The 23,862-nt window shown below is 44.2% G+C and overlaps 1 protein-coding gene across 3 annotated transcripts in view; it reads left to right on the forward strand.

Annotated features, from left to right (window-relative positions):
- The window catches only part of LOC146796342 (mitogen-activated protein kinase kinase kinase 3-like), a 436,047-nt gene that overhangs the window by 241,057 nt on the left and 171,128 nt on the right, over positions 1 to 23,862 (forward strand). The gene's annotated exons all lie outside the window — the stretch shown is intronic.

Raw genomic sequence — 23,862 nt, forward strand, 5'->3', positions numbered from 1 at the left:
CCACATGCTTTCCCCCCGGCTGTTTCTTTTACAGAGGTTGATATTTCTGCTGTTTCAATCTCTAATTCGAGTTGGGAAAACCGACTCTCAGAAAGTTTAGGAATTGCCACGTTAGAAAAATAGTTAGAAATCATATCGTCGCCTGTTAAATACTCCGTTGAGTAAATACTGTGATAATGTTCAACAAAAATCTGTGAGATCCTTTCCCTATCAACTTCATCGCGGCCAGACTGAGGGTCTTGTATCTTTAAAATGAATGCTGACTCCTGTTTTTTCCTTGTTGTATTTGCTAACAATTTGCCTATTAACTGGTTTTCTTCATAAACCTTTTGCTGGTACATTTTAGAACTACAAATCTCTTCTAAGACGAAAAAATCCCACAAGACGGTTTTTGCCTGTTCAAATTCATTGGGACATTTCCGGTCCCGAAGAATATATTCTTTTTCAACTGCAACATGAAGTTGAGTTATTTTGAGCGATCTTACTCTTGCCTGGGCCGCCGTACAGGCGATAATCTGACCACGGGCAGCAGCTTTAAACCCACCCCAAACCGAAAACACATCAGCGGTGTTTTCATTTAACTTAAAAAATTCCAAGATCCATTCCCTAAAATCCTTTACCCATTCCTGATTTTGGAGGAGAGTGCGGTCGAGCTGCCACCTCGCCCGCTCCCCTTTCCCACCATCTAATACAATCGTGAGTTCAATTCTGGCGTGATCAGAAAAAGGATTACACCCACTATCAATTTTTAGAGTTTGAAGGGATCTTGATATGAGATAATAATCGATTCGAGATGCAGTTGAAAAGCGATATGAATAACAAGTAAACTTTGTTTCTTCGGGATTCCTAAGTCGCCAAGGATCTACCAATTGATATTCTTTTTTGAGGGCCTCCACAATTCTTAAAGTATTTGGTTTTAGTTGTTTTTTATTTTTATTTGATGTATCTTTCTTCAAATCTTGTATAAAATTAAAATCCCCATCTACTTTAATCTGCCCTGGTACTCCCCTCAAAAGCTCGTGAATTTTGATCAGGCTTTCAATCTCATCCGTAACCGGACCATAATAATTGACCAGGTTTATAATTTTCCCCTGCAACTTAACCATTACCCATATCCATCTCCCCTGTATGTCTCTCTGGACTTGTAGGATTTCCCAAGGTATTTTTCTAGAAAGATAAATTGCGACTCCCCTCTGAGCCAAACCAGCTGATGCAAAAAAAGTGTGGGAGAAAAATCTAGGTAAAAAAAGTTTGGGAAAATTTGATTTTAGGTGAGTCTCTTGAAAATATACCATTTGGGGGTCGGATGATATTAACCATTTTATGAGAGCGCCATACTTTTGCTTATTTAACATACCATTGGCATTGACTGATAAGATTTTGCAATTGCTAAAATTCATTTAGATTTCTAATTACAGATGACCTTAAGTTTCTAATAATGTAATTTCTATGTCGTTTACTCCTGCTCCTTTTCTTTTTTGCTCCGATTTCCCCCCTCCCTCCCCTCCCTCCCATCCAACCCTTGAAATGTGGATACACCCACGCCAACCACATTCCCCCCTCCCTTCTTTATTCATGGGTGTCATGGTGCTACACCCTAGTGACCCTGCTACCCCTATGACCCCCCAAAAAGCCTCAAAACCATAAAGAAAAAAAAAATCAGATTTATAAAATGCCATTGTGCCTTTCTTTTTACCCTCTTTTCTCACCTCCCCCTCCCTATTTCTACCCCTTCCCTACTTCTCTCCTTTCCTTTATTACGGGAGGTTTCTCTTCAAATTATTAACCCTGTGAAATCTCCTTTAATAACGCCTGGGCCTCCTCCAGATCTGAGAGAATAAAGAACTTGCCCTTAACTAGCACTCTTAATTTTGATTGCTGTGCTATTGAGGCTTGGGCTCCATGGGTTTTAAATAGCTGGAGGAGTTTTACAAATTCCTTCCTTCTTCGTGCTGCGGAGGCAGTCATGTCTGCAAATATACGACACTTTGAAGTTGCGTTAACAAAAAACTGTCTCTGTCTCTACTGAATAGCTTTCATCAATATTCTCTCCTTGATTCGAAAATCAGCGAAATTCAACAGGATAGTTTGCGGTATTGTAGAGTTTGGGAAGGGATGTGCAGGGACCCGGTGGGCCCTGGTAATTGTGAGGTCCCCTTCAAATTCTGGAAGCACGGTCTTTTTGATGAATGTATTTACCCATTGTAGCGTCTGCGAATCTTCAATGCCTTCTGGAACCCCCACTATTCTTAGATTTGATCTCCGTGAATGACCCTCAATGTCCTCAAGTCAATTTTCCAGATATTTCCTCTTTTTTGTCGCTTCCTTCACTTCACACATAACCATGTTGACTTGGTCCTCCAACACTAAAATCCGGGCTTCTGCCTCCTGAAGTTTGACAGGGAATCCAGACATTACCTCCTCGATCTTCCCCAGACGTGCATGTAAGGCAGCGATTTCCAGTTTCTGGGTCCTTTTAATTTTGCGAACTTCATCTAGTATTAAATTCAACATGTCCCTGACATCCAATTGATGTGTACTAGCAGTATCAATAGTCTGATAAGGATGACTCTGCCTTTCGGCTGTAACAATAGTTGTCTCCCCAATTGTGGCTTCTCTGGGGCGCTTAGGCAAGGTTGCATTCTGTAACTCTGACTCTGGCTCTGGGGAATTTACAGCTGCCGGTGGTGTACTAGGTTCTTGATTTTGGTAACTTGCCTGGCTTTGATCTTGATCCTTTGCGGGTTCTGGGATGCCTTGATGGACAATATCCTTATCAATTTGAATTCTTTCTGCATTTGGGGAGACTTGGACTGCTGAGAGAGGCGCTGATTCGACTGGCCCAGTTTTAGACAGATCTAGAATTGACTCTATCAAGGGCGATGGGGGAATAGCCTTTTTGAAAAATAATGGAAACTGTTTAGCCCCACTAGAGTTGGCCGTTGGGCAGTCTGAAACCATATTGTCTGGATCAGTCCCTATCACCTCGGTTTCCGGAGATATAGTAGAAGATTGCTCTTCTTCTGAGCTTTCCAAAGTGCTGTCAAGCCCTTGAGGGTTGATATTAATTTCTCTGATTCCTTTAGTGGCTAATCGTGAACTTTCTTTTGCCTGGGCTCGGCGAGTTTTAGTTTTTGACCGTGCCGCCGTGTCGAATTTTGCAGCCGTGCCTCCTTGTTTCAATGGTTTTCCCATGTCTTAAACTCCCCTCCTTTATCTTTATTATCGATTTTTCTCAGCTCTTCTCGTCCCTCTGTTCTTCTTCACCTTTCTTTCCCTTGCTAATCCTATTTTCAGCTCGGGAAAAACTTTTACGCTTTTTTTTTAAAAAAAGTTGTCTTTGCGCAAGGCTATTTTTAAAAGTCTCACCCCCTGTACTCCTTCGTATCCTCAAGCAGGGCACACCATCGCGTTTAGAGCTTTAAAGTTATGAAAGTTATGAAAGGTGGAGAGAGTAAATACAGGAGTTAAGGCGCAGGAGTAACTCTATATCCTTCCCCTTGTACCATGAACGGGTAAGCGGGCACGGTGTCTCCCAACTCAATTCATCCGCTTACCGGCACGCCGGACTCCTCCACATCGAGCCGTTTTCTTCTCTCTCCGGACTCCGGTCTCGTTACCTTCTTAGTGCTCAGCATATACCGCAACATTTCCGTACTCCTCGCCTTCTAGAAATCCTCAGAGGAAGTCGAAGCAGGTATTCACTTTGCGCGGTCGGAGCTAACCCTGCCGATAACACATCCGGGAGGAATCCACAGAGTCCTTCACCAGCCCGAGCGGCAGAACGCCAGTTTCGCCATTACGATGGGCGGGTAAGCGGAGCAGCGATCACCTGTGGCTACACTGAGGCGTGGTCCTCCGTAGCCATCCCCCCTCACTTGGTGGTTATATTTTAATGTGCATGATTTTGGTGTTGAAGAGTTATTTCGAGAACTCTGTACTTACTGCTTATGCTTACCGTAGGTTGATAACACACCTGACAGTTAAAGTCCAAACTTAGTACCTTTGTTCTTGCACCAAGGTATGTGGGTGAAAGGCAGTGCCACCTAAGAAACTTGTACAGGCACCTTTTGGTGCTAAGATACTTTAGTTAGCGGCAAAAAAAGGATGGGTTTGAGAACAGATGCAGGGAAATCCGAAATTACCATTATAATTTTCCAAGTATTTGTATTATTCTGTTTATTAGACACTATTGTTATCACTATTCTTTTTGTTTTTATAGTTCCGATTACACACATTATAAAGATTTGAATAGGATTTTGATAATCAAAAAGTTAGAAAAGTATATTCCAGTGGTATTAAGTGTGTCTATTCATGGTGAAACCTACTAACAATAAGTATGGCTGTTAGTCCCACAGGACAGATTATTGCCCAGAATGCATCATGCTCATGTAATAAGCAAGTGGTTCGTTTGTTACAGTCCACCGGGTTCTCTGTCTCAAGTTATTACGTTGACTAACTCTGTGCTGCCAGAGGGTCTAGAAATCCCAAAGGTCAGTCCATATTATGGATACGTTTCAGAAAACATATCACCACCACATTGTTGGTGAACTACACTCTGGCATAAAAGTGGCTAGCAGTGGGTGCAAGCAAGTTATTCACAGACTGTCAATAATAGTGCAGAAAAAATAAGCAAATGGCGCTAAACGACAGACAGAACTCTCACAGGCATTGCCGATGGTAATCAAGGGAGGAGTTGGCAGAAGGCTCTGAAATGGAAGTTAAATGTGAAAACCTGGAGTGTCAGGCACAGGGAGGTATGGCGGAGGTGCATATGACCAGACTGAAGGAAGTGTCTAAGGCAAAGAATATAAATAAAGAAGATATGAGCTGGAAGGGGGAGGAATGAAAGTGAAGATGAGAACAGTATGATTGATGCAAGGCATGGAAAGGAAGTAAAAAGGAGAAATCATAAAGCAGGGCATAGGATAAGGCAATGGAGAACAGGGGGGTGAAAAGAAGGAAAGGCACATGGAGAGGAATTAAAATAAAGATGGGGGACAGCAGGGGCACCTATTAAAGGGTGGGATGAAAGTAGTGTTGCTAGATTTTACATGCAGAAGGGTACTTTTAAGGTAACATGTTTTCTTTTTTTCTCCTCAGTGAAAAATATGCCCACCCCCTATTCCTCTAGTAAATATGGCTGTCTTTCCAACTCATTCCGCTCTGGAAAAGCTATTTTTTAAAATCACGTCCGTTTCCAGTTTGGAAAACTACCTGGAAGGGGTATGTGATTACCCTAGCATATCACTTACCTTTTCAGGCTGTCTCACCTTGGAATGCGGTTCCTTACACTAAACCCCTTAATGCAGCAACTTTGCCATGCTGACAGATTCGCCACATTTGGGGCCAGATTACGACCGTTATTTGCATGCGCAAACGGGTTTGCAACCGGTTTGCGCATGCAAAAAACAAAAGGCCCATGTACTAACCCTATATAGCGACTCGCCAATGATTTGTGGCTTGCTAAATAGGATTAGGAAGGGGCCTTCCAAGGGCGTCCCTTCCTAATAGCGAGTCTGAACCCTATGTAAGACAGTTTTGCGACTGCAATTGTGGTCGCAAAACAGTCGCAGTTTACCACCCTTCTTAAAAGGGTGGTAAAGCACTTACAAACGGGAAAGGGTCCCCAGGGTACCCCTTCCCTTTTGTAAATGCAGAGGAAAATATTTTTTAGGGGCAGGCGGTGGTCCCAGGGACCACTACATGCCCTTAAGAAATTAAACAAAAACGTTTAATTTTCTCTTTTTAAATGCATCCCATTTTTCTTTAAGGAAAACGGGCTGCATTTAAAAAATAAAACTGCTTTATTTAAAAGCAGTACCAGACATGGGGGTCTGCTGAGCCCAGCAGGCCACCATACCTGGGAGGGCAAGCCATTCCCAATGGGGTTGCAAATTGCGAGTGCCTCATTAATATTCATGAGGCATGCAATTATGACCAATTGGGAATCGCAAACAGTGTCTGAGACACTGTTGTACATTGTGATTTGCGACTCGCAATTTGTCGCAATTTGCATGTTGCAAATCACAATGGTCGTACATCTGGCCCCTGGTACACTCGCCTTAAAAACATAATATTCCAAAAGGTGATTAAAGTATATTTTCCTAACAAGTTTTTACGAACGTTCAAAGGTGTTTACATGGTTATAATGTCAAAACAAATGTCATTTACCACATTTTCAAAACAAAAATAAAATGGAGAATGCCTTCAATGTCCTTTTTTACACAACGTTAGTGTTTCTCAATGGATCACACCAACCCAGTATTTCCTTGCCGTTACCCAGCGCAATATCAATGCTTTCTACCATCACTGGGATAGTTCTTCCCCCTTTTTTATACTTCTATATTTTTTATTTCTCCCATGGGGACTTAGCCCCCTTACGTTCTTCTCCCTGCTTTGTTTTCCCTCCTACGTTCACCTCAATCCTAACTACTTCTCCTCAAAAGCCACTTCATCTTTTTATAGGTCTGGCTTAATAGCGCAGGTCTCTGAAAAACATATTTTTACCATGTTTTAAAAAAATACAAAAATGTTCCTTGGTTCCACCCAGAGTATTACCTTTAACCTCAAGCCATTGGCTATTTGCTGTCTGATTCCTCTGTGCCAGAAGTACTTCTATTTAGGGGCGTAGCTCCAGAGGGGGTGATTGGGGTGTTACCCCCCCCCAAAAAAAAATGTCTTTTCAGAATAATAGTTGAATACAGGTGCTTTTAGTCGTGTATGGTGAGCTGTCTGTCGGATTTCACCAAGAATTTTTAGATCCACGCAGGAAAAAACGTAAACACACATTCTCTGTGTCTCTGTTTTGAAAGTTCTCAATGATGTTGGTTATTTTACAAAATATTGTGTTTCCTCACTTAGTACTCCTACCCATCCACATTCCTCTCCCTTTCCACTGCTCCTTCGGCCCCTCTCATGCACCTTGATTGCCATATAGTGTATTTTAACATTATATGCCAGCCTGATTGTTGGAAAATCTGAAGCTCACACTCCCTCAGTCTTACTGACAAAGCTATGCCCCATATCTCTTGGGATGCATTATTGTCTATTTTAAATCAGAAAGTGTACATAATTATCACGCTGTGTGCAGCATTCAGTTCTTCAACTTTTATAAGCATTCTATACAGATAGCAATCCATGTTTGCTGCTTTTTCACCAGCACTGTCAAATCCAAAAGGGCAGGCTTTGTTGTGTTGAACAGCATTTGTGCATGCAACATCTGTAAACAAAATTGACTTTCCCAGTGTTTGCTTTAAACTGACCTCTGTTCCTCATGTACTACACCCCACCTCTATTTCCCAAATCTTCTTTTTAGGGGGTCTTCAAGCCTATCCCCCAACCTCCTATTAGCCATTTCCTCATCATGCCACCCTTCTCTTCTTGCCACTTTTAGCACTCCTCGTCCACCGTTCTCCACGAAAATGGAAAATTGTTACTGTCACCATAATCATTTATTATTCTTACTTTTACTTTGTTTCCTGTTTTAAACACAATCTAAATAAGCTTCCATATTGGGGGCAGGAGATGTAGCACCTTAGTATACATGTTGTTTCAAATTATGTTTTTTTTTCTGGACCAAGGATTTGATACCTAGTTTATTCTGATAATATGCATTTTTGAGGCTTTGTAAATTGCTATTTAATTTTAGGTTTTTCGATTATTTTTGCCCTCTTTGTATTATTGTTTTGTATTTTTTTTGTTATTTAGCACAAACAGAAATCCAATTGTATTGAATCTTTGAATCTGGATTGGAATTTTCCATCAATAAATTGGTCATTTGTTTTGTGTTCTGAGTGCAAACGTTTTCTGAATTGGGCACAGCCAGCCTAGAAGGAGGTAGGAAGTATGGGGCACTAGAGGTGAAGGATTATACAGTGAGCAACTCAATGGTGTTCTTTGAGTGCAAAATAAATTCTTGTTTTAGTTGCTGTACTTTCTGCCCGGACTTTCTGCTTCAGATGTGGCTGGGATGCTTAACCGTACTGAATGGAATAACTGTGGTTTTGCTGCACAGTTTCCTTGGTGATGGCATTTCGACGAGGCCAGCCATCATAACAGAGCAGTCTAGACAGCCCAAGCCGTTTCCAAGGGGCTTTTTCTCATCTCGAGAAGCTTTTTGTCTTGTACTGCTGCAGTGAGTTGTGTTTAGTATTTTACAGTGTTCCTGATTCTGTATAGCAGCAAAAAACATTAGCAACTCATACCTTTAATATGGTGCGAACGGGAATGTGCTTTGAGACGTAGAGTTAGAGCAGACAGTAACATTTTAACAACAAGCATTAGCAAAGCCAATAGGTCTCGGCAATGCAAGATCTATTAGCTTTATCAGTGTTAATGTGTTTCAGCATTACATGGATAGTTGGTAAGTGTTCCCAGGCAGATGCAGTACCCAAGTGCCCGCAGCTGATGCGCTGTTACTCCTTTGTGTAATCACGGGCATAAACACCGACGTTGGTACCCCCCCCCATGAGGCACTTCCCTGTGAGTGCAGGTGGGGGAGACACTGATCATGCATCTCGAATGGAGGTGGAGGATGGTGGGTGGCACTGCAGTGAAGAGTAAGTGCAGGAGACAGTTATAGAGAAGAGAGTCCTGGTGCAAACTGCAATAGAGAATAAATGACACAGGAAGAGAACTGCCATAGAGAAGAGTCAAAGGAACAACAGCGAGACTGCCATAGAGATCAGAGTACGAGGCAAGATCGAGATTGCAATAGAGGTGTTGTTCTGCGGGCAGAGCTTTCTGAGCCAATCTCAAAATGGTGGGGTGTGGGCATGCAGCAATTGGGCGGGGGCCATGAAAACATAGAAACTGTTTGCAAAGTCATGCGGATAACAGGACGTGCTGTCTATCATGCCATCCTATTGGCTGATGGTGGGCTACTTAAGCGCATACTAACAAATATGGAAATAGAACACAGATATGCCCCCTGAAAAATATGAATTTCAGTGTGAAACACTGCATTTGATGAGCTGTCATACTCGCAGTCACCGGTGATGTGCTACATACTTGGATTGTGTAGGCAAGTCCCAGTGCAGCGAACCAACGTCAACTTGTAGGATGGTCTGGTCCTATGCAGCACCAAATAACAGATGCTTCGCTCACCCCAACCACATCTGTTGTTCGTTTCCATGGCAACCAAGTCCCCTGACGATAGGAAAGGTCACGTGATGTTTCGTTTTGCCTACCTTCCGAGGAACTCATGCACACATGCTCACAGAGTCTAAAGTTGTCTGCAAAATGAGCTGCCCTGTGTTTAAAGTCATATGGCCTTCCTAATAACAATATGCTTCCCTCAGGTGACACTCATCCTGATTGTAAAATGGCATCAGCGCCGGGTAAGTCTCACAGATGCCAACGATATTTAGACATGTATTATTTACTGTTGTAAGCTAATGTATACAAATTCTGAATACAACATGCGTTTTGCTTAAAAGTTAGAACTGGCTTAAAGAGTTATACATTCTGTATTATGTTTGTCTTTCATGCCCCTTGCATGCGTCCTGTTGCGACACCACACTGCCCCTTTGTAGACTACTGCTACTTTTGCGTTGTTGCCCGGGTTCCTGGGTGTTGTATCTTTTTAAGGAGCTGGGCAGCCCAGAAGTCTACCACATGGACTACCTCTCCCATGAAGCACTGCACACGTTTCAGCCTTACGTGCATATTATTGTCTACTGAAGTTGCCGTTGTGCATTGTCTTCTGGAGTTGGTGTTGCGCATATGGAACTGTGAGGATGATGAATAAATAAACTTATACCTGGCTGGAAAGGAGGGGAGGCTGATGTGAGACCTACAGAAGTGAAAACACGAGCACAAGGAACTGTGAGGCAGATGAAAAAATAAACACAGACCTGGCTGGAAAGGGAGGGGCAAGTAGCGAAGCGGGAGGGGTTGGGGCGCGGAGCAGACAACCTCTAAAAACTGCATCTGACATTTGATCTCAGTCTTTGAATGATCATCAAATGTGACTAGATAAGAACATGATTTACAGTCCTGTATACAGAAGCGGCACTCTGAGTGATTTAAAACACAAGCGCTCCTAAGGAGGGCTCTTTAACAAAGAAAAAAGAAGAAGAACGGAGTTCCTAAAATGGTCGTTAATTGGGAGCAGAGGATGTATAGTAGTAATTGGTCCCTGCTCTCGGGGAGGGTTAAATACAGGAAAAGGCATGCATGCTATGGACAAATAGGCAGAAAGAATAGGAGAGTGACGATGGTGCCAGCAAATGGCAAGCCTACGGGCGGGCTGAAGCCCACAAAGTATATACAATATGTCTCTTTTGGGACAGCACATGCGCTGTCTAGAGCTAAAACCTAAACAGCATAATTTGTTTGTCAATTGTCTAGGAGTAAATATGCATTTGCAGATACATATTTGTATAATTGTATACTTGTAATACTTATTTTTAAGTATGTAAATATGTATTGTAAATACATATTTCTATATTTGTATACTTGTTGTTTGTCAATATCTCTATTAATGAGGCCTCTGTACCCATCACTGGTAATCATTGGAGAACAAGGTGCATTGATATTATATAGCGCAAATATTAATTCAAGATTACAACCACTTTTCCACTTAAACAGCTGAGATAGCAAAGGGGTCACTGCTGAGACCTCTTGGAAAGCTGCTAGTTGCAGGTTTGTATCTTGATAGGACAGACTCATCCTTTCGTTTATCAGATGTCCATTAAAAAAAAAGAACAGTATTGAGTTTGGACCAAAATAGCAATTCTTACTTGCAGCACTACAAAAGGGCAAAAAAAGGAGCTGACTAGAAATATATTTAAGTGCTATCCATAATGGCATTGTTATCATTAGTCACAGCTACGACAATAGACCTCTGTGCAGTTTGTGAGAAAGCAGGGGCATATTATCAAGGACGGCGTTAAAATTATCGCCGGTTTAGCGGCAGAAAACTGCCGCTAAAGCGGCGATAATGTGCTTGATAATTTGCCCTGGAGAATTCCAATAGAAGCGCATGTTGACACCAGAACATGGGCTTCTATTGGAATTCTCTGCGGCATATTATCAAGCTCATTATCGCAGCTTTAGCAGCAGTTTTCTGCCGCTAAACTGGCGATAATTGTTAACGCCGTTTCTTGATAATATGCCCCGCAGTTAGTTTTCCAGGTGTTAATTTATAATAAAAATACTGTGTAGGGTAGGTACAGTTCCTCACAACGTAAGTCCCATGTAGACAAAGACAGTGGATAGAGTGGCTTCGGCACAGATACTAGGAAGGAGGGTCACTGTGGTCGTGGGTGCCAAGGTGGTGCTGAGGCAACACCGCCGGAACAAACACAATGAGAAGATGTTCTCCAGAGTTTCGAACTGCAGATAGAGAAAGTAAAGAAACTGACATGCTGTCATTTGTTATGTTTTCATCTCCATAGCCTATATTCATATGGTATAAGCTGCTTGCATGTGTGGGCCATACAGCGGTGGTGGATCAACAGGGCTCCATTGAGCTATTCTTCGCACATGTACATATATGTTTCTTTCTTTATTTTATATTTACTCCTGAATTTTCTAGCCCTGCAAGTAACTTTTTTGTCCGTCACGAGTTTGTGTTTCCCAGCATTTGCAATTAGATACTTTACTTTGTTTACCATTCTGTTTTTCTCATTTTTAGTCACCCGAGTGAGGTTTATGCTTTTAACTGGTTCGGTTCTCTTTAGTTTCTCTTGCGACTCCTTTTTCTTACCCATTTGTTCAGTTTGATCTGGTATCTCAGTATTCTACAAGTATTGGATCACGTCATCTTTCTCTAGACACATCGATTTTTGGTTTTCTTTCCTATTAACCTTTCCCAACATGGCCGACCTTGGTTTTACATCTGCATTCCAGAGGTGCAGTTTCTTAACTCTGGATAATTACAAGTGAGTGGCCGTCCTTTGAACCACATTAGCATGTTTTCTTGTATGGCTTCTTGTTGGGTACTGGATTTCTTTTGTGATTACAGTGTCTCCACATGCATAGACCTGAGTAATTATTGAAGACAGGTATGCTAATTAGTAGTAGTTTTGGCAACAGCATACTATTTTTTTCACTTTGAGTTCGCTACCTGTACTGGCGGTGACGTTTGAAGTTCGCAGTCATCTGTCAATGCTGGGCAGTTGCCTTCTGCAGTTCGCTAATAATCTCCATCTTTCCAGCTTTATTATAGCCCACTGTAGTGGGCTATACCGCCTATTAAAGGCCCGCTACATCGTTAAAGGCCCGAGCCGGTATAGCCCTGCTACGAAGGGCTATAAGGCTATTAGAACATTCTGCCACTAGAGGGCAGAATGTTCCAACAAATAAAACAAAGCCTTCAGGGAGTGCGAGGGGATTCAAATCCCCTCAGGCTCCCTGAAGCCTTTAATCACAGCCAGAGCTGTGAACAAAGAAACATTGGAATGTTGGAGCTCGGGGCTTATCCCAGCCATTATAAGCCCGGAGCACTCCATTGTTTTCAATGGAGCTTCCAACATTCCAATGTTCTAATTGGTGATAATGGTAAATGCCACACTTTCCTATCAAGTTTCCTCTACTAAATTTTTCCAGCCAGGACCCATCAAGTTTATGCCACATTTTTACATTTACTAGATGCCTCTTGTTCGCTCCTTGTGTTGATAATATTCATAATATTTTTTCCTAAAGATAACAAATTGAACTCATCCAGGGTCAAAAATGCATAGGGGACAATCTAATTGTTTAATTCAGTTCGTTATGTATTAGGGCGACCAGACATACTGTATTTGCCGGGATAATCCCGGTTTTCCACCAGCTGTCCTGGCAGATTTTGGCAAATTTGTTTCAGGTCCTGTTTAGGTCTCGCCTGAGCCAGCGCTTTAGCGCTGCTCTGGCCAAAGCTTTAGTAAACGGGGATTTGGAAGTGAAAACTAGTGCTTTTCAGGCCTCCAAATACAGTGCATGTGCGCCAGGCGCGCGCACCATTTGCAGCCTGCCTGATCACTTTTGCGGCCGCTTTGATGTTCTCATTGAGCCGCGCGGCCACTGAGAACATCAAAGCGGCCGCGAAAGTGATCACCATTTGCCACCCCCTCCCTTATCAGTGATATTGTCCTCATGCACGGCGTCTTTTTTTGCTCGCGCACGGCCGGCGTCTCTTCCGCTTTGCTGCACGTTCGCCACCCGCAACTCTCACCAGTCTCCTGTTAATCTGAAATATAATTCCCTTTACCATAACCTCAACAACGTTTTGGGATTGCGCCGTCCAGTCCTCTGGCATGTCACTGTTTCATCAGCAGTCCTTCAAACCAGCTTTTGATCGCGCACAGCCAGTGTCTCTTCCGCCTTGCTGCACGTTCGCCAGCCGCAGCTCTCACCAGTCTCCTGTTACACTAACAGGTTTCACTTCTCACGATGCACAGGTCACGTGTTGTCGCACACAGGTGTAAACAGGAGGTATAAACGTGAGGCGCTCCTCCATTCCACCCCAAAGGCTTTGATCTCCGGGAAGGGATTAGCTTCCGGAGGTCAAAGGCACCTACGGTAAAGCGCTTGCCCTCTGCCAACGCATTACCTCAGCACTCGATAATGGCATCTTCCCTACCTGTGGGCCCTCTACATATGTCAGTTAAAATGGCTCCAGCTCACCAGAACGCTGCCTTGCCTGGTCCTGATGATAATTGGCTGTTAATCTCGCAAGTTAACTGCGCTATACTACTGGTGCCCTCTGCACGCTAGAATCCATTGGCCCTGCGATCAGAGCATACGGGAGCGATGAGATCAAACTTACTGCATACTATATATTGTCAAAATGGTGCCAGGATGACTGAACACTGCTGTGCCTAGCTCCAATAACAATTAACTATGAACCTCTGAATTAAAGGCAAGGAGCACAACCGCACAAAGTTAGTAGCTCTATACTCCAGGCCTCACTACACACTAACATCCCTCGACCCTCCAATTGGAGCAAGCACGAGCGATAGGGACAGTAAGCGTGAGCAACAGGAGTACAAACCAACTTAATTCTGCGCAATCAAATTAAGTTAATTAAATAAGATCACACCAAAGCACTTCATAGCGGGAAATAATATATGTAATATATTTTGCGCTCACATCTTCCTTATAAATCAGCTTGCGACGTGTGGTTGGCGTGCAGAGGATATACATAAGTACAGAACGAGTAGGAATCTGCACCAACAATTACTGCCATAGACTATATGAGAGGAACTCTATGGAAGTTTCATCACTTTTATCACACATCTCTCAGCCTCTCACATGCTCACAATGGTAAACCATATTTACCCACCAAAACCATCAACACCGAGTAACACGCTGTGGCCTGATTCTGATTGTGCAGGCTTAACGGCAGATTCCAGCCACCATTGTTCAAACACGAGCAGCGCTTGTGAATGCATTTACCTGAGCACAAGGATGCAAGATCCACAGGCAAGCAATCTTAAAATATACTCTAACCTGCCTGCAGAAGAGCATACTCTCTCATACCATGCCTGCATTAGCCACTAGCCTGCTGCAATAGCAGTCATAAATTCAAGGACGTTGAATGCGTACAGATTCTTTGCTGATCACTCAGTTGTGTCTCCACAGCAGTGTATCTCTGGACTTTTGGTGTGACAGACACAAGAGAAGGAACATGCCGATCTTTGACAGACACAGTCACAGGAACGTGCGACTCTTGTGGCCGCCGATACCTCAAGATTATATCTGTCTTCTGTGCCAGAAATCTAAGGTAATCAATGTTGCTATTGCTCGCAAAAGTGAGGCTTGTCTACCCACAGGGTAGCCCAGGAAAAAGTTTAAACCCTTGCAACCTACTTCTGTACCTCCATCACTACTAACAAGAACAAGCATTTGCAATGCAGCAAGTCTCGCATTTGCAAGAGTTATATTGGCATTGTAAATGTGAATGCCATTAATTTGTGTTTTTAAAACCTGCAAGCGGTGCGTAAAGACGCACTTTGTTCTTATAGTCCTTGCTTACGAGAAGCAAGACTGGCAGTAAAAGAGGCGCAGTTTTGCTTCTCGTAAGCAACAACTATAAGTACAAAGAGTGTCTTTTCGCACAGCTTGCAAGATTCAAAACACATAAATAAAAGCCATTAACATTTACAATGCCAATCGCTCAAACTCTTGCAAATATGAGACCTATTGCATTGCAAATGCTTGTTTTTAGGTGTCGCCTAGGCAGCACTTGCGCAGTCTCTTCGAGACATGCTGTATTCAGGTATGGCCTTGAAGATCCGCCCACACTCCGCCCATCTTTTTAATTGGCTGCTTTCACTGTCCTTTGTAAATGTTGGCTTTTGATTTGTTAATAGGCTTATTAGTCCCTCTTCTGTTACCTCCCCGAAGTACTGGCCCTTTCACATGTTGTTACTTTGTATGCTTTATTTACAGTCTGGAAGCGCTATTTTCCTACATGCCTTTTGCCTGCCTGCAGGCAGGATACCTTTCCCGCAACGTAATGCTTTTTAAAAAAAAAGATTTTAGGCAGCAAACACTTTGCCCCACTGCAGCGAAAGGCACGGTTCGCCAAAGTCTATTTTTTCAAAATGTTATGCTTTTAATAAGTAGTGTGGCACAGGCGGAATGCTGCACTCCTTACTAAAAACATAAAATATTGAAAAAAAGAAAAAAAGAGTTTGGTGAGCCGTGCCTTTATTTTCTTGGGCGTTGCTCGACAAACTTTGATGGACATTGTGCAAGCCCCGCTTCACAACATCCCTGCTCCTACTCTGTTTCCCTCATGCCCATTTTTCTCTCCAACAGCTCCTCTTATCTCACTCCGCGCACAGCCTGTGTGCAGCTTCTCGTGCAGGCACTGTTTCCAGTGTAAGCATTTGCAATGCAATAGGTCTTACATCAGTTAAATGCACACCTATTGGCTTTGCAAATGGAAAAGTAATGCAGCGGGCAAACAATGTTTTTTAATGAACTTTATTTTTTATTTATTTACTTTTGGAGTAACGGCGGCACGCCGCGTGGCTTGCCGCCATTGTTACAAAAGTTAATAATTTTGTTTTTTAAAGCTGTTTCGCTGCCATTTAACTTTTACGCTTGCAAAGCAAATAGCTCTGCATTTAACTAATGTGAGACCTATTGCATTGCAACTGCTTGTTTGAGAGGGTCAACTGAAAACAGTGGGAAGTACATTTGCATGTCTTCCAGAGCAGGGCTTGTTAGCAGCTGTTATAAAAAAATAATTTAATTAACAGGTATTGTACTGGGTTTAAAAATTTCATTTGATTAATTTTCTTAGTCCTCTTCTGTGTTTCTATGTTGAAGAGCGCTGTCCTACTGCGCCGCTCTGTTGATGTAAAATTGCAGTACTCAGGGCTTTAAATCAGATGAAAAAAACTGGGGGGGGGGTTCTCTTAAAGGGGCGTGCCCAATGTAATTAAGGGCATGGCTTAAAAACAGAAAAGCTAAAAAAAAACTGGTATTTGGCTGCTTCTGTCATTGCATCCAGATGGACAATACAACAAGTAACAATACACCTACAACAAGCCAGGACTATTAGCTTTGTTAATGGTTGTTAGTTGCATAAGATAAATAAGCAACAACTATATAAATAAATGTAAATGTCAAGGTACTTATAGAGCGCACTGTCACCAGACGGACACCTTGCGGTGTCGCCTTTTTCGGTTTCCTGGCACTGATACTCATACCGCTGTGGAACCCCTCCTGGCTTTCCCTGTGAAGTGTCCACTCCTGGGCACCCCCAGGGTGAAGCCAGGCATCCTTAGCGCTGTTGGGGCCGGTGTGGAGGCTAAGCAAGCTATTGCCCAGAGTTGCAGCGTGGGGCCCGTGATTAGAATAGGCACCGAGGCGAGAATAGATAGGTCCGAGGAAATTGAGCCCGAGCCCCGCCGAGGCGGGAATCGAACCCTGGTCCCTGGCCAGAACTCTGCTTCAGGGTCTGCCGCTCTAACCATTGAGCCACACTCCTCCACTATGGCTTTGTTGTATATAATACTGAACATCTTTCAGTTCTGAAATGATGACACTGTGAAAGAACTAAACCAAGTCACTTTAAGTTACATCAAAGGCAGTGAAAGGTGTTACTGCTGCATAATTAAGATTGATTTTTTTCATCGAGGGACTCTCCAAGGCTCTACTTAATGGAGGCCGCAGCGTGGGCATGCCAGTCTGTGCCCTTCCATGCCTGGACCGTTGCCAGCACCAAGTACCCTGGTCCAAATGCCTTCCCTTGCTACACAACCAACAAACTCCACCTGCTCAACCCTGGACACTGCAACAAATGCATCTGCCAAGCCGAACCTCAGTCCATGGTGGGCCCCTTTGCCTGCTCATATTGCCTCTTTATGAGCCACCACTCTCCCACTCCCACCGCCCACACACACCGCATCCCTCATCAAGTCAGAACTCAAGACCTACACTCACACAGCACCAGACACCCACCCCCCACAACAGCACTCACTTGCATGCATGCTTCTCAACTCGCACTCACTCAGCAGGTACTCCATTGAGATTTGGGACCTCATCGACTCCAATGCACTGGACCTCCTCTTCCTCAACTAAACCTGGCTCAGCCCCCCATTGGCGCTGGACTTCGCAGTAGCTATCACTACTGGATAAAAAATCCTGCACCTGGACCAACCCCATAAACCAGGAGAACTCACCACCATCCATACACAGACCCAGAAGCCACTTTTATGAAACACATGCACTTCAAGCTTCAGACATATGGCAAAACCACTATCAAAGTTCTCCTTGGCTACCGGTCCCCAGGATCTCTCACCCACTTTAGCAACCTTCTCACAAACCTCATTGCGCCCCTCACAATGGGCACCAAAGACTTCCTACTTCTAGACATTTTCAACTTTTATCTTGATGACTCCATGGACTCCAACTCCTCGGACTTGCTTGAAAGCCTACAGAACATCGGCTTCATTCAGCTCATACATGGCCCTACCAACATCTCTAAACACACCCTGAATCCCATCTTCTCCCCCAGCGACAAGGTTGAAGTCTGTCAAATCACCTCACTCACATGAACAGACCACTCCATCGTCCACTTCCACATAACAGAGCCACCAACCACCCCTACTGAGTCTAGAAATACCCCAAGCCGCTGCTGGAAGGTTACAGATATGGAAGGGCTATACGCCTTCCAACTACACTACCCAGACCTCACCAACACCCTCAACAATGACACAAACAGTTTCAATAACTGGATCACCACCTGCGACAATACCTTGACGCCCCTGAAAAACACCAAACACCTAAGATCCAACAGAGGAGGTACCTGGTACAATGCTGATGTCAGAGAGTCTGAGAGAGTTTGCAAAAAACTCACAAGGAAATGGAGAAACCACAGCAAGAAACAACTACAAGGCTGCACTTAGACACTATCACCATCAAGTGAAACAGACCAAGAAAAAGGCCCTGACCCGAGCTCTAACAACTGTAAGGAACCTTTTGCCATGATCAAGCAATTCACGAACCCAACAGCCACAACCATCCCTCCACATAAGAACTCTTGAAGACGTCTCTGACGTCTTCTATGAATAAATTACTAAGATCTACAGCAACGTAAAACCCCAACTACTCCCCAACCACCATCCCAGCCTGCTAACCTCATCAACCAAAGACTACCAACTGACAGCATGAAACCCTCTATCCATCGAGGACACTTCAGAAACAATAAAGACATTCCACTAGGGGTAGCCACAAACCACTGTCCCTACCATATCTACAACCTGGGAAAAGTCACAATCAGGGCTGCGCTTGCTTCCATCACCCACACCTCCAACAAGATAGCCACCTTCTCAGAAAGCTGGAAACACGCAGAAGTCACTGCTCGCGTCATATACCCTCAGCCTACCCCGAACTACTCTGCATCTACCGACACATCTCGCTTCTCATCTTCCCATTCAAAGTCATCGAGGAGACCATCAACAGACAATTCTCTGACCAGCACTCACATAGATAGCTTTCTTCCTGACCGTGAGAACACGATTCAAGCTCACACAGATCACATCAGAACCCAAGGAACTCATCTGCGGAGTCCCACAGAGATCATCACTCAGCCCCACTCTTCAGCATATACATGACTCCTCTGCCTAACATCAATCGATCCCTTGGAATCAACATCACCAAGCTAATTCTTTCCCTTTCAGACGACACCATCACCACCAAGACAAACTTCAAACAATACATGACCAGCATGGCCAGTTGGATGAAAGAGAACTGCCTCAAGTTTAACACTGACACAACTGAAGTGCTGATCGTCAGGAATAAGGGCTCACAGTGGGCCTCCATGTGATGGCCCCTGAACTCAGACCCGCACCCACCCCAACTGACCATACTAGGAACCTAGGTCTCATCCTGGAGACCAGCCCCTCAATGAAGTCCCAGGTCAGTGCCATTTCCATTTACATGCTTCCACATCCTCTGCATGTTACATAAAAACTTAAAGTGCCTCCCACTGGACCCGAGATGTACAATCACATAGGCCCTAATAACAAGCAGATTGGACTATGGCAACACATTCTAGGGCGGCATTCCAAACTATCTTCTTCACACACTGCAAACCATACAAATGTTGCCACCAGACTCATCCTCCTGCATCTACACCACTCCTCAGAGAGCTCCAGCGGGTCCCTATCGAAAAGCGCTGCCAGTTCAATCTTGTTACACACTCATTCAAGTCACTAGACAGCACAGGACCCGCATACCTTAATCACCGGCTTCACTTCCACCAACCCACCAGACAACTTCGTTCAGCATCACTCTCATTCATGCACACACCCGCATCCACCGAAGCTGTGCTCAGACCAGCCTCACCACACACCTACTCAGTGCCTATATATCTTCACGGGTGATAAGCAGGGATCTACAAATACACCTTATGTTACATTACAATATGATTCCACATTATGCCCGATCTTGTCATTAATTGATGTTTTTTATTTGATAAGCAGTATGTACTGTTGATTAGAAAACACATTGTAGACTACATGATATTAGTGCTTTGTTGTGAACACATTGTTGTCACAAGGTTTCTCTAACATGTTCTGCTGTCTGGGAGCAGGTTATACATTTTCAGGTAGACATGAGTGAATAACATGCATTATTGGGGGGTAGAAGTGAAGCTGAGGGAGGGGGTTGATGATAGCCAAAATATGTGGAATATCTAAACCATTTTGGATGCATGTGGTAAGACCTATCAACTGTGGACAATTAGGTCAATGAGGGATGTGTATTATTTCATGAGAGCAGCAGTGGCGCTTACCGTAAAAAAAATGTGGCGGGGTGCGATAGCCCCATACTAACCAGTACTGCTCCCATGGGTGCAGCTCTGTTATCCCCGATCGTGTCCACAAGCAGGAAAGGGAAGGACTTCCTTCCTGCTTGCGAAATGCAAATCCAACCAATCCTGGAGCTGCTCTCATGCTGAGAGCAGCTTCAGGATTAGTGGGAGCAGGCTAACCCAAGTCTCATTTTGCAGCTGGGGGCCTGTTTTAGAGCCAGGGGATTGCTGGTTCTACAGAGCAAATATTGAGCTGGTCATAGCAAAAGAGCCAGCCAACCCGACATGCGCACTGCAGTGGCAGCTATAATCCTTCAATGTAAGATTCAGCCCCGCCCCCTGCCCTCACATTCATGCAAGCCAGTAGAAAATAAAATGGCATTGCCATGAAATGGCATTGCCATGCCATTTTATTTGTGTGTGCCTGCTGCGCTGCAGCAAGCGGGGAGCCGCTCCTTCTCTCCTGAGGAGGAGCCGCCCCTGAAGAACTGGTGAATAGCTTTGTGATAGCTGACTGGAAAACACAAATGTACCGGTGAGACGTTCTTGTGTTTTCTTCCTCAGGTGACTGCAACAACTTAACAAATGACAGACATTCTAAATGTGTATTAAAGATGAGCATTTTTCATCACATCATCTGAGCTCACATGCTGGCAGCAATTCTTTGTAGTTGCCATTTTAAGAAATCTCATCTCTGTATTACATGTCTCGACTCGGGAGACTTCTTCATACCATATCTGCAAAAGGTTTATTGTGCTGTCTGTGCCCCAGGGGCACTGCAGAGTGCATATTACATAAGTCCAGCATTTCCTTACAGTTAATGTGGACCATAAGGCTCAATGTTACCAGGGTTGGATTGGGAAGGCGGTCAGTCGGGCATTGGGTGATAGGCTGGTGCATAAGTGTCACCTCTGGGCGGGTTTTTTAGGGCCTCTGTCAACCGGCCCACAGACCCTTACTGTCTTCTTGCCCATCATGGGCAGGCAGGCTCTCAGTTGCAAAGGGCAGGGCTTTCAGTGGCATTGCTAAACCAGTGCTGTGCCAGCTTGGCAGAATTACATTTGGCCTCCATGAAGCCTGACAGACCCCCAGAAGCAGTGTTCCCTCCCCTGCCGTGAGGTCAAACTGAGATGGGGGACAGAGAGAGTACAGCAGCCTCGCAGGGTAGGCTGGTAAATAAGGCCCTTGAGCCATCTTCACCCGGGACCTTCCCCACTCCCGTGCCTGGTCCAGCAGCTGTGTCCTTTGCTTCATTCCTTCCCTGCCAGGCCATCACACTTCAGGCCATGGTAGGCAGTGGAGGGTAAGCCTCAAAATTGTCCTTGCTGGGGGCCAGATGTTGCTCTTGCCATTGGGCCATTCTTACCTCGGCCCTCTGTGGGGCCAGATTGGCCCAGAGGCAGTGTCTTTCCTCTGACACCTCCCCGTCTGGCCAGCACAATCAGGCCATGGTGGGCAAGGGAGGGAGTATGCAGGGGCCTCGATGGATTGTTAGGTGGTTTTGCGGCCGCTTGGGCCATCTTCCCCTCAGCCTGCATCGCCCCCACCCCTGCTGGAGTAGCGGAAGCTGTGTGATTTTCTTAACCCCTCCCCTGCTGGCCATCGCCCAGAGGCTGTGGTGGAACGGGGAGGGGCTGAGTAAGCGAAGGGTACTCTGCCTCACTAGGGGCTAAGTGTTGTACCTTGGCCACAATGTCTTTCAGGTCTTGGTGCAGGGTGTGTTCATGTATTTGTATAGGCCTTGTTGTGAGCCCACCTTGTGCAAAGAAGAAACTACAGAGGATGTCACATTACGGATAGAGCTGCTGACTTTGGGAAGTTGGACCTATGTTTGTGTCCTGGCATCGGCTCAACATCCTGTGATTCCTGGCAAATCAATCTTGCCTAAAATAAAAATAATTTGGTTTTGTGTCGTGCAACTGATGCTCATCTAAATCACTCCAATGGCTTTGGGCCAGGTTCACCCACATAAAAGAGCAGTAATAAATAAATAACTACCCATTTGTTCATGAAAGAAGAGAACTTATAACAGCTCCTTCTTTGGTCTTGGCCCGAGAATATGGAAAGCACTTCCTCCTGAAACCAGATCGAACCCTTCGATCTCCTCATTCAAAAAAGAAGAAAATCGGTTGCTCCTGAATAAATACCTAAAATAATAGACCTGAAGCCACTCAAATTGACTATTATTTTGTGTATACAACCCTGGACTCCCATTCTACTATGCGATTTTGTTACTTTATATCTACTATGTTTCTTGTTTTTCTTTTTCTCTTTTTGTATGCTTAACATGTTATATGTACAGTATTTACTATTCACATCTATACTAGTTTAATATGTCTGCTTTTTTGTACAGCGCTCTTATACCCTGACGGGTCATGTTTGCGCTATATAAAACTTCTCAAATAAATAAAATAAATATTTTAAGATTCTGCAACGACCGGACCATGATAATTGAAGGGCACTCTTTATATAATAATAATAAATATTTGTTTAGTGTAGCTATCAGTCACAGACCAATAAGGCAGCTTTACAACACATTTTAAACTCCTTTCATCTTACGTTCACTGTTTAAAGTGCACATTGACCAGAGGACAGAATTCCGGCTTTGGGTGATTTTTTTTCATTTTCGTACTGGTCAGGATATTCTAATACCAGTCATGCCAGTAACAAAAAAAATGGCCATGTAGCAACCCTAGCCAGATCAGCTGTTGTGACCTTTGGGCTATTTTATTTCACCTCACCCTTTGGCAAAAATTCAGTGCTTCTTGTTTTCTCCAATGTTACTGGTAGTATAGGCTTTAAAATGCTTATGTTAGCAAACATTTCTCTAAAAATGAGTCCAATGAGACTAATCAAATGGTTATTTCATGAAGCGGCAAGATTCAGGAATGTGGGTCACTTGTTGGGGAATGCCCGGGCTCAGTTGTGACCCTAATCCACTATGGTGCTGGAAGCATTTGAGTTCCTACTTTACATCCAGATGGTATCATACACTTTGCCGTCTCTTGCATTAAGCCTTGATTGCTCGACTTCGCTTTTTATGAGACAAAACTGATATGGGAGCCTTTGGCACATTTGAACAGCGCAAAAATACCCATGGTCATTGGACTTCAGTGGTGAATAACAACTGCTCACTTGAGAACTGCTCAGGAGCGACTGACTTTCCCAGGATGTGGGGAAAAGCATGGCTGGACTGGCCGTAACGGGCACAGGGCATTTTCCCGTTGGGCCGGAAGGGCGGGCTGGCTTTGGAGCAGTGGGGGCTGTTTTTTTGTTACTTGGGACTAGTTTTGCAGCAGTGTTGCGTTATCGCATACTTTAACAACATAACAGTAGCAGAGTCCCCCCCCACAATCTCTCCCCCCCGGGCCGGGTTCTGACTTAATTGCCAGGGGTGGTTCACGTTCCCAGTCCGGCCGAGGAGGAAACGCCTAAGTTAGTGGCATATGCTTGCCTTGTGCTGTGTTGTTGTGTTTTCGAACCGCTCATAAAGAAAGATCACCATATCTGATGGTGAAATATCAAGTGGAGGTATGCACCGGTTGCAGGCGTGCAGCGCCCATTGCGCTCATAGGGCTTCATCCCCCTCCTCCGGTCGTGTGTGT

The sequence above is a fragment of the Triturus cristatus genome, chromosome 10, assembly GCF_964204655.1.
Source record: "Triturus cristatus chromosome 10, aTriCri1.1, whole genome shotgun sequence".
Classification (NCBI taxonomy): Eukaryota; Metazoa; Chordata; class Amphibia; order Caudata; family Salamandridae; genus Triturus; species Triturus cristatus.